Raw genomic sequence first — 16,861 nt, 5'->3', positions numbered from 1 at the left:
TAGAAGCCTCCAGGAAATATTAAACTGGACAGCACGCATGATGCAGTGAAATCGCAACTCATGGATGGATCAAATGAAACTGTAGTAACAAACAAAACAAACTTACGCTATTTTCAACGCATTGTTGTATTCTAACTCTAATTGTAAGATTCCTTCAAATTTTTGGGGAGGCCAAGTCTCAAAAGCCTTTGAAGAGCTTCGCTACTGCTGTCATTACATTTTGTGTGTAATAATAAACATGTGAAGCAGCACAAGCAACTGCACGAATTTTTAACTTTTTTTGACGATGGGTAATGGAAGATACACTGTCGCAAACGTAGCACAAACTGTTAAACGTCGCATCTTAGCTTGGAGCGCGAAGAAAACTTACCGTCTCGATGAAAAAGCCACGCTTCACGCGAAGACTGTTGTTACTGAGTATGCACTACACAGTCACAGTTTCACAGCTAGGGTGTGTGCCTTTTTTCTGTACGCGCGCTGCTGCACTACAAAAACCGGCAGTTTGGAGCTTGCATGTAAACGGCACTAATAGGAGGAAAAGAGTAAGTCATACTTGTTTTCTTGGAACAGCTCACCATTTGCAGCAATAACGGAATGTACTTGTTTGATATCTACGTCTGTCTGTCTTCCTCCTCCCCCCCCCCCCCACCTCCATACCTCTCTCTCCTTCTCTCTCTCTCTCTCTCTCTCTCTCTCTCTGTCTTTCTGCTGTCTGACTCTCTCTCTCTCTCTCTTTCTCGAATGCTAATATGACGGTGTTGCTACTCCGATCGGAAATCCGCATTAGCAACACCCGTTCTAAGTGAATTTATAACTCTTGACGACGTATGCCCCATAGCCCGTAAAAGCGGCCGCTTGTGATGATGAAGATGTCTGGTTTGTGGGGCGCTCAATGGCGCGGTCATCAGTGCCCGTACAAAGTCCCAATTTTTACACAGTCCATTTTTTACACAATCCAATATAGACACTGCCACGAATGATGATGATTATGATGATGGTGACGACAACACGAACACTCAGTCCCTGGGCAGAGAAAACCCTCAACCCAGCCGGGAATCGAACCTGAGATCCCGTGATCCAGAGGCGACCGCTCATGGCGCCGAGCTGACTAGGGGCACCAGAGGCGCTCAGGTATTTTACCCCTGCTATCTTCAGACTTTGAAAGAGAGTATTCCAGTCAACATTACCAAAAGCTTTCTCTAGGTCTACAAATGCTATGAACGTGGGTTTCCCTTTCCTTAAAGTAGTAGGATCAGCATTGCCTCGCGTGTTCCTACGTTTCTCAAGAATCCAAACTGATCTTCCCCGAGGTCGGCTTCTACCAGTTTTTCCCTTCTTATGTAAAGAATTCGTGTTAGTATTTTCTAATCACGACTTATTCAAATGATCGCTGGGCAATATGCATAACTGTAATCTTCTTGAAGTCTGAGGGTATTTCTCGTGTCTCATACATCTTGCACACCAGACTGAAGAGTTTTGTCATGGATGGCTCTCCCAAGGCTATCAGCGATTCTGGCGGATTGTCGTCTACTTAGGTCTTTCACTGCTCTATCAAATTCTTCTGTCAGTATCACATCTCCCATCTCATCTTCAGCTTAGTCTCGTCCCAGCTCTAGGATATTGCCTTCAAATTCATTTCCCTCGTACAGGAGGAGGAGGAGGAGATTAGTGTTTAACGTCCCGTCGACAACGAGGTCATTAGAGACGGAGCGCAAGCTCGGGTGAGGGAAGGATGGGGAAGGAAATCGGCCGTGCCCTTTCAAAGGAACCATCCCGGCATTTGCCTGAAGCGATTTAGGGAAATCACGGAAAACCTAAATCAGGATGGCCGGAGACGGGATTGAACCGTCGTCCTCCCGAATGCGAGTCCAGTGTGCTAACCACTGCACCATCTCGCTCGGTTTCCCTCGTACAAACCCTCTACAGTTTCAAAAGACTGTAATACACGTTTAGTCTCGAGAAGGAGTCACTGACACGAATACATGAAGAAGATACAATTACGCCGAGGGTTAAAGCTGTCCTAATTGTCACGATACTTGAGACTAACAGAACTGCCAGTGCTAATTAACCGTGTGTGGGTGTGGCGTGATGTTTATAAAGTATTTAGTGAAAAGGAAAAATAAAATTGTTCATCAAAAGTGGAAATTCAACGTGTCGCCTCCATCATTCTATGAATATTTGGTAATTGCTCATCAAAAGTTAATGAACAGTGACTATTTAAATTGGAAGTAAATTCGTGGACTGTTAGTTGTGACAAGGAAGGTTTGGACATACATAATATTACGGCGCAAGATAATTAAGAAATTGTTAAAGAGTATCTGTGGATCTCGTGTCATATAGAGCGAACAATTTTACTTAGCAACGAACAAACAACGACCAATACGATCTGCAATTGAACCTTTTCCTTGCTTTTGGTGATGTGGACGATGCGCATGAGGGAAGATTTATCAATTGCTGCACTAAAGTGTTAATCGGGCTTATAATAATTCAACTTCAAACCATAAGTGACAATCAGAGTGCGTAGTTCGCATTAATAAGGAAACTGTGCGAACTTGCAATCAAACCTTAATCATCACGCGAGGAACGATTTCTTAAGAGCTTTTTCAGATCTTGTCTCTCGTTAACCGATGGAGACATCCATCATCGCGCATAGACTCCACCGTCCAAGCTGTAGCAGTAACAGCTCCACGGCGTCGACAACACCAGCACGCGGCAGAGAGGGGACGTCACAGTGTCTACTCTAAGGCATTCAACCTGACCGGGTTGCCTCCAGACACGTCTCTGGCGTGTGGTTGGAGGCATATGCGACACCCACTGGTGAAGAGAACGTAATGCCAATCCTGAACGGTCCATTCGGCATGTTGTTGGGCCCATCTGTTCCGCCCTGCACGGTGTCGTCGTTGCAAAAATGGATCTCGCCATGTACGTCGGGAGTAAGGTTGGGCATCATGCAGCCTATTGCGCACAGTTTGAGTCGTAACACGACGTCCTGTGCCTACTCGAAAAGCATTATTTAACATGGTGGCGTTGCTGTCAGGGTTCCTTCGAGCCATAATCCGTAGGTAGCGGTTATCCACTGCAGTAGTAGCCCTTGGGCGGCCTGAGCGAGGTATGTCATCGACAGTTCCTGTCTCTCTGTATCTTCTCCATGTCCGAACAACATCGCTTTGATTCATTCCGAGACGCCTACACTTCCCTTGTTGAGAGCCCTTCCTGGCACACTGTAACAATGCGCACGTGATCGAACTGCGGTATTGACGATCTAGGCACGGCTGAACTACAGACAACATGAGCCATTTACCTCCTTCCTGGTGGAATGACTGGAACTGATCAGCTGTTGGACCCCCTCCGTCTAATAGGCGCTGCTCATGCATGGTTGTTTACATCCTTGGGCGGGTTTAGTGACGTCTCTGAACTGTCAAAGGGACTGTGCCTGTGATACAATATCCACAGTCAACGTCTATCTTCAGGAGTTCTGGGAACTGGGGCGATGAAAAACTTGTTTTTGATGTGTGTATTTTAAAGGTATTTGGCAAATTTTCTTCATTCTTCCGTGACAGAACTTTATGGCATGTAAAATTCTATGTATTTTTAAAAGTATTTATATATCGATTGGACGGTTAAGTCATGCATTGTCGGTTGTGCATAATCTTGTACCTTGAAGATGGTTTTACCACTGAAGACGTGATATTTTCGAATGAACGAAGTTTCCTTAATTCTCAACAATTTTACCTATCATGAAAATTTGTGTTACTTTCCAATAGCTAGTACTTTAAATGTTTTTACGTGTAACTAGTTTTTGATAATACTTTAATTTGCAGTTACTTAGTGATTGTTAATGTGTGGCAGAGTAAGAACGTAACAGACAAACTATTAAATACAGTGTTGACAAAATTTTCTTGATAGAAAAGCTTTTAAATTTCAGTAGAATATTTGTTCCTATGTGCGAGACCATGGTGTATTTGAAATAGTTTTTCATTTTTGAGAAAACTTTGCTTTCTGGCGTAATTTTTACGATTGCAGAAAAAGACTGCAGCACATCGGAAGTGAATGAGATTATTCAAAACTGTGGTAAGAAAATATATTAAACATCTATTAAATGGCTGGTTGCAGGTGAAAGTCCGGATGGTGTTCCGAGATGCTACGCTCTCCCCTAAAACTACTTATAGGTTTATCGATACCAAAGAGTACACATTTTTTCTTAATGATTTTCTCGAAGGTATTGGCATGTCAAAACGAAACTGCATATATTTCAAAGGATCTATCTATCACACGAAACCGCTATTAAGTATATTCATATAAGACATTATCCATTTACAGGTGGTACTGCAAGTACAAAATAGTCGAAAACTAATTTAATGGTTGGTCTGATAATATTATAAAAAATGTTTTCACGTGCATAAGCCGCCACACTGAACGGCCACAAGTGTGCGACGAACGGACGCCACGCCACTTCCGCAGAGAAATACGAGGGATCGACCGTCCGCTGTGAGCCAGATCTCCATCGGTTTGAAGGTAAGGCGGCAGGAACCCATTTCAGTAGGCGTTTGCTGAGACAAATGCGCCGCATAGGCTTCAGTAGTCAACGACCAACTTGTTTTCCAGTGCCTTCTCATGACATTTGGACACTCAGTGCATAATAAACTTCGGAGCTGCAATATTTGAAAAGGATACTTCAGCACAAGCAGAAAATGTAATACCGCCAAATGTATGTTACGTCAGCTGATGATACTGTCTCATCAAGGTCTTCGATCCTAAAGTGGTGTTTATTCAGACGTACCCCATCAGTCTCAAAGTAGATTATTAAAAAACAGAGAAACATTCAAATGTGCTAAGCCATGTCTCCGCAATATCCTTTCTTTCAGGAGTGCTAGTTCTGCAAGGTTCGCAGGAGAGCTTCTGTAAAGTTTGGAAGGTAGGAGACGAGATAATGGAAGAAGTAAAACTGTGAGGACGGGGCGTCAGTCGTGCTTGGGTAGCTCAGTTGGTAGCGCACTTGCCCGCGAAAGGCAAAGGTCCCGACTTCGAGTCTTTTTTCCAGAACGTAATTGTTCGTGTTTTGCATTTCAATCAAGTCGCGACAGGCATCCACGTGTCGTTGTTTCTGTTCAAGAATCGAGGTGCGCTGGACAAACTTTGCACACCCTTTTCTCCTCTTTAGAGTATACTGAGGAATGTCTTTAACACTTGATTTAAATATGTTGCTCCATTGTGATTTGTGACACAACAATTTTGATACGCTGTAGATACCATCCTCAACTTCACTGCCTGCTCACAACTGACTGGTCGAATGCACATCTGCTGTTTACAGTTGTTATTTCACGCTGCCATCATAGTTACTGCGCTGCCGGGAATAAAGTCAGTCTCAGAATTAGTTGTTTGGAAGGAATATACAGGGTGAAGCTAAATTCCCTTACAGACTCTGAGGACAAGTTCCTCGCACCAAAACAAGAAAAAAAGTCTGGTAAACATGTACTCTAAAATGCATACAGTTAAGCTGGTTTTCCGAAAACTGACCCGTATCTGGTATGAAATCAGAGTTAAAGAGTCTAAACATATAAGAATTATTAATCCCTATCGACCAATGGGATGCATGTCAGTAACAGCGATTACAAGTAGCTAATGAACGTAATTCACCTTTTTATACTATCCTGCGTGGTCCATGTAACTAAGAGATCACTCTGGAAGCTTATTGTGTTGAGCTTCAAGCAAGCAGGGGTAATCAGGCGACGCAGGCAGACAGGAGAACCCACCCACAGGAGGGACGAGTGGGCAGCCGCACAGGTCAGTGTCTCTTACCTGACCACCTTTCCTCCCAGGAGGCGCCTCGGGGTGCCAGGCACTGAAGTCACAACAGAATTTCCCAGAGGGCAACCAGCAGAAACTGTCTTACAACTCGGATGCAGAAGAAGGAGAAATGCTGTTTTTAGCAAGGTGTGGAGCAAAACAGAAAACAGGTCTTTCTCGAAATACGCTATCCGCAGGAGACAAGATCGAAATGTGTAGTGGGAACCGACAGTCAAGCCTCCTTAGTGAACGTGAGACGCCACCAGGGCCCAGGCAGTGCACAAAGCGAATGTTTAACACAATGTAAGAGCTGCCAGGACTGGCTAACGTAAATAAATTAGCAGCTAGAAAAAGAAATAGGGCTGTGCCGCTCACGACCTACCTCACTGGCCGCAGGAAGAGACAGAGAGATAGCAGGACGCTATTTTGCAGCATGAAATGTTAGAGAATGCTTTACTGTTTAATAGCCTGAAATCAGAGGCAGCGACGGGACCAGCTTCTTGTAAGGCATCTTATTATTACTGATTGGCGCTTGTAATGCCACTTCCTCGGACGAGAAATGAAAATAAAAAATTGGCTCCAAAATTCCCATAGATTTTCCCAGAACAAGTTCCAGATTCCATGAAAAATGAACAAGCAAACAAATTTCCAGTTAACAATATTATTTGGATATTAACCAGTAACTGAATCAGGAATCTAATACTTAGTAATTTATTAACATACAAAAGAAAGATAGGATTCCAGTAAAATCAAACTCAAAATTCGAAATCATAGTAAATCGCAAAATCATTATAATTGAAATTCGCAAAGTAGAACTAACGTTCCCAAAGAATACTCCATGTGAATACTCTTTGAGATTCGTGAGTAATGTCTAATGATAATTCAATCCATTGTCACTACGTTACGAGAGTTAGCCAAAGCAGGTCATACTTTTGAATGCTTGTATATTTAGGCGCAATTACATTGTTGTTTTCAGAATTGAGTATTGCGGTCTACTATGACGCAGTGAAACGGCACTTTGACTTTAAATATTACGTTATTTAGAATTCAGATAGAGGACTTGCATATATTAGACAGAAGTGACTTTTAATTAGATAACCTGAAGTTAACACTATTTAGGGAGTGAACACAGATAGACACTTTCATTCGTAATAATTAATGGACTATGGAACTTGGCGATAGTTACGAAGCTTATAATTTATAATTCCCCCCAAAACCTGGGAAAGCTTCTTCCTCACGGCTCTGTTAGGAAGTGACTAATATTGTATAATAAACCAGCACATCGTGTCAATTCACGCATTTATCATTCAAGTTTTACAATATTATTTTTAGAGATAACGTGCTGCGAAATTATTTGACTGAAGCGCTCGGCGCTTATATAGAAATTCCTTGACGTTAGGAATTAATAACACTGTTACGACTGATTATGGATTTGAGATTACAACTAGTCTATGGGGAATTTGGTGTCTCTGGAACTAATTTGATCTTATCATTAATACTTAAATACCAACTGATAAACCATCGATTATAAACGATTTAATGACGACATTTGGTGATGTAAATATCTCGCACAAGTCGCGAGTTCAGTTCATCAATGTTCTTTTTGTAACGTCGATACCGATACCCAAGAAATAACAATCTCATTGCTCTACCGCTGAGTGTTAGCCAAGACCGAAATACGAAGGACGTTACACGCTCGGAATATCCGTAGCTCAACCAAGTGAAATAACTTAAATAACGAAAACGGGAAAATCCGAGTTTTTCTTTCTGGAATCAGATGGAAAAAAAATCACTTCAACTCTATCTCCAGGGCCCACCTACGTCAGAGTACTTCTCCTCACCTAATCCGCCGAGCAGCTGGGGGCTTCTGCGACCAGGTGAGCTGGGGACTTTGAAATATTTAGGACCGAGTTGCACTAGGCCACAGACGCAGATGGTTGGTGCGACACCAGTGATTGTTTTTGCAGCCATGTTAGGCTCCAGCTGCAGGGTGACGTTGTGAGGTCTAGCCGTGACAGCAATACGAACCGTAGGGACAGTAAATTTTTACTAAGTTTCAGTAATTTTCAGGCTTCACTTTGAAGAGTTACTTGCAGATTCTTACAATCGATATGATTTCAACTCCTGCCACAGACGCAAAAAAAAAAAAAAAATAAATAAATAACGCATGCACGTCTATTGCGTTATCTACCTTTCAGTTATAACATTTCAGCAATCTTTTTTGAATCATCGATTTTCTGACTTGTTTGATGCGGCCTGCCACGAAGTCCTCTGCTGTGCGAACCTTTTCGTCTCAGAGTAGCACTTGCAACCTGTGTCATCAATTATTTGCTGGATGTATTCCAATCTCTGTCTTCCTCTACAGTTTTTATCATCTACAGCTCCCTCTAGTACCATGGAAGTTATTCCGTGATGTCTTAACAGATGTCTTATCATCCTCTCCCTTCTCCTTGTCAGTGTTTTCCACATATTTCTTTCCTCGCCGATTCTGCAGAGAACCACCTCATTCCTTGCCTTACTACAGCACCTAGTTTTCAACAATCTTCTGTAGCACCACATATCAAACGCTCCTATCTCTTGTGTTCCGGTTTTCCACAGTCAGTATCTCACTGTCATAAAATGCTCTCCAAACATGATTATCAGAAATTTCTTCCTCAGATTAAGATCTATGTTTGATAGCACTAGACTTCTTAACAAGGATGCCCTTTTTTCCAGTGCTAGTCTGCTTTTTATATCCTCCTTGTTCCGTCCGTCATTGGTCATTTTGCTGCCTAGGTGGCAGAACTCCTTAACTTTATCTGTGATATACAGTTATGATATAAGCTTTTCGCTGTTCTCATTTCTGCTACTTCGATCCATGTTGTACAGTCAGACTGTTCACTCCATTGAACTGGTCCTGTAGTTCTTGTTAACTTTCACTGAGGACAGCAATGCCATCAGTGAATCTTCCGTTGATATCCTTTCACCTTGAAGTTCAGTTCCACTCTTGAACCTTTCTTTTATTTCCGTCAACGCTTTTTCGACGTATAGATTGAACAACAGGGACGAAAGACTACATCCCTGTCTTACACGCTACCTAACACGTGGACTTCGTTCTTGGTCTTCGACTCTTGTTATTGCTTCTCAGTTCTTGTACGTATTATATATTACCCGTCTTTTCCTACAGATTAGTCCTATTTTTCTCAGGGCTTCAAACATCTTGCGCCACTTGACATTGTCGAACGCTGTTTCCTGGTTGACAGGCCCTATCAATGTCGTGCTCCCGTTATCAACCGCAACGTCAGAACTGCCTGTCTGGTGCCTTTACCTTTCCCAAAAAACCAAACTGATCACTGTACGACTTGGCAAATATTGTTATTTTATAGCGGGACGTAATTATTAGAATCAAACTTGGGCCCCTTTATACAGATGTGCCTGGGTAATAGTTTGATACTGTCAGTATTTATCAGAAGTTTAAATTTGCACTTTAATGTAATAAATTGAATTAATTGTAATTCTACTTTAGTTCTGTAGCTAACGAATTCCTTATTGATTATTTTTAAAGGGCTACCATTTGTTTATGTCAAATTACAGAACGAATATACAGCATATAATAATACAAGCGCACCTAGCAATATCCGAAGAGCTAGGAGTGCTTTTTGAACCGAAGAGATGTGTTTCACAGTATAGAAGATGAGCACGTGCTCACAGATATCAAAATTGACATTTTATAGTCGATGTTTACTGGAAATTTTTTTCTTGTTTTTGTGTAAGGAAACTGTTCACAGGATCTGCAACGGGAATTCGTATATGTTTGACATTGTGTCAACTCTTGGGGGCAATCTGAATTGTTATATTATTCTTAAAAATGAGGTTGGCCAAGATAGCCATTAAATCTTTTTGTAAAAAACCTGGTTTTTTAAGAATAATATAAAGAGAATTTCGCAACACGCTTTTACACTCATTCAAGTTTAAAATTTTCTTGGTTTAGTAACTGTGTAACTCTTGTACGTTGCTCACATTCAAAGCTGAACCATGTGGGGTACAGTCAATACTCAGATTCAAGTGACAGGACGGCAGATAAAGTCTGTGTGTCAGAAACGCTAGGCTGTCTTCCGGAGACTGTGGCAGAGGAAGCTGCGACCGAACCGCCGAATCTTTCCATCAGTAAATGGGGTATGTTCTCAAGTGACTCCGTTGTTTTAACCCCTCCACTGACAGAATGACCCGCTTCCTACTTCCGTATGTATAAAGCCAATACGGACTTGTAGCTGTCACGCCTTTGCGCTTACTGCTACGTATTTTAACTGTAAATAGCTCAGCCCTAATGGTAAGAGTTAGTAGTGAATTCTGGCGTTATTAATCTTTGAAGACAGCACAGCTGCCACAAGCTCAGCTCACTTTTACTCCACTCCTACCCTCGCCATTACACCACATTAACTAGGTGCTACATGGACCTTGCTAAATTCACTTGCGATACATTTTTGACCGTTACTCGCCAGTATTTACCTATTGGATTAGTACACTCCTAACCGGACTATTTCTCAAAGAGCTGTGATGATTGAACGGGTTCGATCCACGGCCTACAGTGCCGTACAGTTCACACGGTAACACTGCCTACCTGACCCACTTAACTTGGTAGTGAGCTTATGTATCCAATCACCACTGCTAGCAGCAGTAGATAATCCTATCAGCACGACGAGAGCAGCAGACTTACCGTCGAATCCTCCTGAAAATACTTATAACTACGGTCGCCAGCTCTGAAGAAGCAAAAGAATAAATCAATTTTTTGGCTCGTTTCAAAGTGAAACGGCTTGAGTTGAATTTTAAACTTAATTCTGAATATTACTATTTCTGATCATTCTAGGTGATTCTACAAAGCAAATACTCTCTCAATTTCTGTGAGTTGGCTTGGTAATTACCACCAAGACAATTTAAGCAACTTAATTTAACAAACTTCTACCCTTCAACTTATTTAATGATTTTGGGATATTACTCTTTGGACAATTGCTATAGAATTAGTTAAGTGACTTTACTTGAAAGGTTACTCAGAAAAATTTAAGTAACTATAAATAGGCGACTCATTCTGGTGTGACCATTGCTCTTTTCATCATTCTTAAACGCTAAAGTATTCTACAACCAAAAGAATTGTAAATGAAAGAGGCGATGGTGGCCTCAGTCTGATTTCACTACACTATGTTTCAGGTTACTACACTTTACAATGAACAACATGCGTCGTAATTTTACTCATTACTATATTCTGTCCTCTGCACTTGCACAAAAGAAAACTGGTATTCTCCCTTTACATGTATACAAAGTTCGACTTAACAATTGCAAGCAGTCTTGCCTTGGGTAGACGTGTCGGTGCTGGTGGTGAGATGCATGTGGCTAACGCAGCTCTTCACGCCTCATGCCCTCAATGGCGGCTGGAACTACAAGCTGTAGCTGGCGTATAAGCTACTGCCCGTCCGCCATAAAATCTGGGCGCAGGAACTCTTACAATCAGCACCAGTGGCATAGAGATGGCTTTGACAACCATTCGTCGCGTTCCACTCCGCAAACGGCGACGATATTCACCTCTTCGCTGTTGCACAATCACTTTTGCGTGAGCACAGTTACGCACGTCCGCTCACGTCAACACTCCCCAGGCCATTCCATTGTTCCGTCCCTGTGTCTCCAGCTACCTCTAGCTACGCTCGTATCACCAAGAGTGGGGGCGTTCCCCTACCACCTTTTCACCGAAATCATTTAGTATTTCAAATGGTTCAAATGGCTCTGAGCACTATGGGACTCAACTGCTGAGGTCATTAGTCCCCTAGAACTTAGAACTAGTTAAACCTAACTAACCTAAGGACATCACAAACATCCATGCCCGAGGCAGGATTCGAACCTGCGACCGTAGCGGTCTTGCGGTTCCAGACTGCAGCGCCTTTAACCGCACGGCCACTTCGGCCGGCCCATTTAGTATTTAAGAATATTTATATTTATTACCCTGGAGTTCATACCAGTCATAATAATTTACTACTAGCGCTTTATAACATTAAATCATACAGTAATAGCTTATAATTACCAAGAAAAAGAATACATTTGACTCCGAGAGCTTAGCGCATTGTCTGAGACAGCGCTAATTCCCTGTTTCGCCAATAGATGGCATCAGGGTGCACTCCCTGGCAGTCTCACACCTGCGCGCCCGTTTCCGACGCGCGGGCTCCAAATTACTGTCAGTCCATCATCATTTCAGTTCCGTTACAAAGCAAAAAAGGTCTGCTGTTTCTTATTGCATATTACACACGTCTCTCATAACGTAGACAGGAAATAATTTTAATGCTAACTCTAGAGAAAGTAATGCAGGTTTTGCTTTTAGATATGTGCATCTGTGGACTCAGGAAATGTCACGAAAAATGTTTCCAAAGGAGAACAATTGTCATTGTATACAGTCTAAAGTAAATCTGTGTAATTCGGCTCTGAATGGCGCTTTAGGTTCAGGTGTGCATCCTGATCAACGCATGCGCTTTGTTCATAATAACAGCCACCTATCTCGACAACTTGTAAGAAAAGGTTACCTCAGGAAAGTGAAATATGAAACATCGTTACGGGTCTCTTCGCACGCTCTTCCAAAATAGCGCTCCCTAATTCGTGCGCCAGGTTCCACGTGCCTGAAAGAAGGGTCAATTTCTCTTCATTATTCCTTAATTGAGACTGAGCACGCCGTAATGTTGAATAATTAAATTTCTTTCTGCAGTACCTTATATCCGCCATTCCGTAAATAATGAAATGTTCCCGTGAATAGCTTACCTTCGCACACGGCAAAAACTGAGGAAATACTTCGTTAGGTGGGTGCGTTTCTTTAATTTAAGTTTTTTTGCCTCACATTTTCAGTTGTTTGTTTTCTGTAGAAATTACACGGAATATTATCTTCGGTATAATTATTAGCATAATTATTCTTTTTTGGGGTTCCGTACGTCAACCGGTGAAAACGGAACCCTTGTAGTCTGACTTCGTTGGCTGCCTGTCTGTCTGTCCGACTGTTAAAAACCTATTTTGTCAGGAATAAGCGGGTGTGTCGAGATGAAATTAATCTCACATACTAAGATCTACGATCCCTTGACCATGTAAAAAGTTCAGGCTTAGGTCATCGGTCCCTAGACTTACACACTACTTAAAGTAACTTATGCTCAGAACAACAGACACACCCATGCCTGAGGGAGGACTCGAACCTCCAGCGGGAGGGGCCGCGCCGTCCGTGACATGATGCCAAAAACCGCGTGGCCACAGCAATCAAAAGATATGGCCATTTGGGTCACATATTAATTTCCCCATGAACCATGGACCTTGCCGTTGCTGGGGAGGATTGTGTGCCTCAGCGATACAGATAACCGTACCGTAGGTGCAACCACAACGGAGGGTATCTGTTGAGAGGCCAGACAAACGTGTGGTTCCTGAAGAGGGGCAGCAGCCTTTTCAGTAGTTGCAGGGGCAACAGTCTCGATGATTGACTGGTCTGGTCTTGTAACACTAGCCAAAACGGCCTTTCTGTACTGGTACTGCGAACGGCTGAAAGCAATGGGAAACTACAGCCGTAATTTTTCCCGAGGGGATGCAGTGTTACTGTATGGTTAAATGATGATGGCGTCCTCTTGGGTAAAATATTCCGGAGGTAAAATAGTCCCCCATTAGAATCTCCTGGCGGGGACTATTCACTACAGGAGGACATCGTTATCAGGTGAAAGAAAACTGGCGTTCTACGGATCGGAGCGTACAATGTCAGACCCCTTAATCGGGCAGGTAGCTTAGAAAATTTAAAAAAGGAAATGGATGGGTTAAAGTTAGATATATTGGGAATTAGTGAAGTTCAATGGCAGGAGGAACAAGGCTTCTGGTCACGTGAATACAGGGTTATAAATACAAAATCAAATAGGGGTAATGCAGGAGTAGGATTAATAATGAGTAAAATACCATAGGAGTGCGGGTGAGCTACTACGAACAGCATAGTGAACGCATTATTGTGGCCAAGATAGACACAAAGCTCACGCCTACCACAGTAGTACAAGTTTATATGCCAATTAGCTTCGCAGATGACGAAGAGATTGATGAAATGTATGATGAGATAAAAGAAATTATTCAGATAGTGAAGGGAGACGAAAATTTAATTGTCATGGGTGCCTGGAATTCCGTAGTAGTAAAAGGAAGAGAAGGGAACGTTGTAGGTGAATATGGATTGGGGGTAAGGAATGAAAGAGGAAGCCACTTGGTAGAATTTTGCACAGAGCATAACTTAATCATAGCTAACACTTGGTTCAAGAATCATAAAAGAAGGTTGTATACATTGAAGAGGCCTGGAGATATTCAAAGGTTTCAGGTAGATTATATAATGGTAAGACAGAGATTTAGGAACCAGGTTTTAAATTGTAAGACATTTCCAGGGGCAGATGTGAACTCTGACCACAATCTATTGGTTATGACCTGTAGATTAAAATTGAAGAAACTGCAAATAGGTGGAAATTTAGGCAAATGGGATCTGGATAAACTGACAGAACCAGAGGTTGTAGAGAGTTTCAGGGAGTGCGTTAGGGAACGAGTGACAAGAATGAGGGAAAGAAATACAGTAGAAGAAGACTGGGTAGCTTTGAGGGATGAAATGAGAGGAGCAAAGGATCAAGTAGGTAAAAAGACGAGGGCTAGTAGAAATCCTTGGGTAACAGAAGAGATATTGAATTTAATTGATGAAAGGAGAAAATACAAAAAGGCAGTAAATGAAGTAGGCAAAAAGGAATACAAATTTGTCAAAAATGAGATCGACAGAAAGTGCAAAATGGCTCAGCACGGATGGCTAGAGGACAAATGTAAGGATGCGTATATCACTAGGGGGAAGATAGATGCCGGCCGAAGTGACCGTGCGGTTCTAGGCGCTTCAATCTGGAACCGAGCGACCGCTACGGTCGCAGGTTCGAATCCTGCCTCGGGCATGGATGTATGTGATGTCCTTAGGTTAGTTAGGTTTAATTAGTTCTACGTTCTAGGCGACTGATGACCTCAGAAGTTAAGTCGCATAGTGCTCAGAGCCATTTGAACCATTTTTTTGGTAAGATACTGCCTACAGGAAAATTAAAGAGACCTTTGGAGAAAAGAGAACCACTTGCATGAATATCAAGAGCTCAGATGGAACCCAGTTCTAAGCAAAGAAGAAAAAGCAGAAAGGTGGAAGGAGTATATAGAGGGTCTATACAAGGGCGATGTACTTGAGGACAATAATATGGAAATGAAAGAGGATGTATATGAAGATGAAATGGGAGATATGATATTGCGTGAAGAGTTTGACAGAGCACTGAAAGTCCTAAGCCGGAACTACGCCCCAGGAGTAGACAACATCCCATTAGAACTACTGATACCCTTGGGAGAGCCAGCCAGCCCTGACAAAACTCTACCATCTGGTGAACAAGATGTATGAGACAGGCGCTATACCCTCAGACTCCAAGAAGAATATAATAATTACAATTCCAAAGAAAGCAGGTGTTGACAGATGTGAAAATTATCGAACTATCAGTTTAATAAGCCACAGCTGCAAAATACTAACACGAATTCTTTACAGACGAATGGAAAAAGTGGCAGAAGCCTACCTCGGGGAAGATCAGTTTGGATTCCGTAGAAATGTTGGAACACGTGAGGCAATACTGACCCTACGACTTATCTTAGAAAATAGATTAAGGAAAGGCAAACCTAGGTTTCTAGCATTTGTAGACTTAGAGAAAGCTTTTGACAATGTTGACTGGAATACTCTCTTCCAAATTCTGAAGGTAGCAGGGGTAAAAGACAGGGAGCGAAAGGCTATTTACAATTTGTACAGAAACCAGATGGCAGTTATAAGAGTCGAGGAACATGAAAGGGAAGCAGTAGTTGGGAAGGGAGTGAGACAGGGTTGTAGCATATCCCCGATGTTATTCAATCTGTATATTGAGCAAGCAGTAAAGGGAACAAAAGAAGAATTCGGAGTTGGAATTATAATCCATGGAGAAGAAATAAAAACTTTGAGGTTCGCCGAAGACATGGTAATTCTGTCAGAGACAGCAAAGGACCCGGAAGAGCAGCTGAACGGAGTGGACAGTGTCTTGAAAGGAGGATATAAGATGAACATCAATAAAAGCAAAACGAGAATAATGGTATGTAGTCGAATTAAGTCGGGTGATGCTGAGGGAATTAGATTAGGAAATGAGACACTTAAAGTAGTAAATGAGTTTTACTATTTGGAGAGCAAAATAACTGATGATGGTCGAAGTAGAGACGATATAAGATGTAGATTGGCAATGGCAAGGAAAGCGTTTCTGAAGAAGAGAAATTTGTTAACACCGAGTATAGATTTAAGTGTCAGGAAGTCGTTTCTGAAAGTATTTGTATGGAGTGTAGCCATGTATGGAAGTGAAACGTGGACGATAAATAGTTTGGACAAGAAGAGAATAGAAGCTTTCGAAATGTGGTGCTACAAAAGAATTCTGATGATTAGATTGGTAGATCACATAACTAATGAGGAGGTACTGAATAGAATAATGGAGAAGAGAAATTTGTGGCACACTTTGTCTAGAAGGAGGGATCGATTGGTAGGACATGTTCTGAGGCATCAAGGGATCACCATTCTAGAATTGGAGGGCATCGTGGGGGTTAATAGTCGTAGAGGGAGACCAAGAAATGAATACACTAAGCAGATTCAGAAGGATGTAGGTTGCAGTAGGTACTGGGAGATGAAGAAGCTTGCACAGGATAGAGTAGCATGGAGAGTTGCATGAAACCAGTCTCTGGACTAAAGACAACAACAACACAACAACAACACAACAACAACACAACATTCTGATACTCGCCCTCATCAAAATCTATAGAGTAATTCCCATTGGCCTGGATTCATGAAGTTGGCAAGGAGCAAGGGTTCGGGGTGGAATGAAAGGAAAAAATCTGAAAATTGTGAATTTGTAATTGTATCACACATCAAAAATATTTTTTATCATTCTCGAAAGTCTTGGAATTCTAGGACCAGTTTGTTAGCAATGTCAATATCGATAACAGCCAAAAATCCTCGAGATACTCGATTTCTGGGATAGATTATCAA

General features: G+C 42.0%; 1 non-coding gene across 1 annotated transcript; it reads right to left on the bottom strand.

The window, feature by feature from the left end:
* Positions 1-1,825: 1,825 nt before the first annotated feature.
* Positions 1,826-1,898, bottom strand: Trnaa-cgc. Its single transcript has one exon. It is a non-coding gene; the product is annotated as a tRNA-Ala (tRNA).
* Between the last annotated feature and the right edge of the window lie 14,963 nt (positions 1,899-16,861).

The sequence above is a fragment of the Schistocerca piceifrons genome, chromosome 2 (assembly GCF_021461385.2).
Source record: "Schistocerca piceifrons isolate TAMUIC-IGC-003096 chromosome 2, iqSchPice1.1, whole genome shotgun sequence".
Taxonomy (NCBI): Eukaryota; Metazoa; Arthropoda; class Insecta; order Orthoptera; family Acrididae; genus Schistocerca; species Schistocerca piceifrons.
This window is presented reverse-complemented; position numbering and strand designations above follow the sequence as displayed.